Raw genomic sequence first — 1,297 nt, forward strand, 5'->3', positions numbered from 1 at the left:
TGGTGGTTAGATTTTGCTGGATTATCCCGCCATTGTCCTCCTGTCTGTGATCTGTCGCCTTGTTCCCACTGCACCCACCAAAGGTATGCTGTTTGACTTTATTAATTCTGTACCCATTTTACTCAAACTTGGCCTAAAATTTTCCTCTCTCCAACTTGAATACTGAGTTGTAGCAATAGATTAATACTAGAATATGTAAGTCACAAAAAAGTGCCATTGAAGAGGAGCCGTAGCGCTGCCCTTTTCTGTCAATGGCCCATGTGAAGTAAGCGGCAAAAGGACGAAAATCTGGGTCAAGTTACTCTGAAAAAAAGTAGTATAATGCAGGATACTATGATATTCTAGGAAGTTGTCGACAGTTGAGAGTTGTTTGTGGTTTGCAATAGCGAGACAGGCAGAAAGAAAGACACACAGACAAGACAGACAGACACATGGCAAGGAGCCAGGAAAGGGGAGAAGAAGCGTGGCGTTTTTTTGAGTGAAGTTGACATCATAGCACATTAAAATATACTTGTGCCGCAACTTTAATAGCATGTCTTCTTATGTATTACCAAGGTCCTTTGACGAGTAGTGAGCTTACACACACACACACACACACACACACACACACACACACACACACACACACACACACGCACACACACGCACTGCAACCACATCAAACTATACAACCCCCACCCCCCCTCCACTCACAACACATTCACTTACACACACACACACACACACACACACACACACACACACACAGTAAGTAAGTAAGTATTTATTGACCACAATATCCAGTTACACATACAACATTTCAAGCAACAATAAACCTTAACATGGTAATGATAAGCAGTACATCAGATATTAGCAAACAATTATGGTCCACAAAACAAGCGAAGTATTAAAGGGTTGATCAGTGCATCTCTATAGCCTTAATGAAAGATGGAAATCATTACACTTCTGATTAGAAATGTAACTACAATTTCACCAATCACGTTTTTTACGAAAAAAAAATTCCCAGTGATATATCATGGTTAGAATAAGAGCATACAAAATGAATTAAATACACTTTAAATAACATAGGTTATGGTAAACATTATAGTACACACTAGCCAAAACAGGAAAGGACCTTATACACTATCTCCTCAATAGGAAACTGAGCATCGTCACCAATGTTTTGACTCCAGGAAGTAAAGTTATATCTTGTACAGACGTCGGAATAAGTTCGTTTCCTTTTCCGTGGACTAAGGTGTTTGTAACACTGCTCGATGGAGAACTATCCCCTCCCCCTCCCTTCCTCATAGTCCCACAC

This window comes from Coenobita brevimanus, chromosome 82, assembly GCF_032717465.1.
Source record: "Coenobita brevimanus isolate Jiangsu-jjx chromosome 82, ASM3271746v2, whole genome shotgun sequence".
Lineage (NCBI taxonomy): Eukaryota > Metazoa > Arthropoda > Malacostraca > Decapoda > Coenobitidae > Coenobita > Coenobita brevimanus.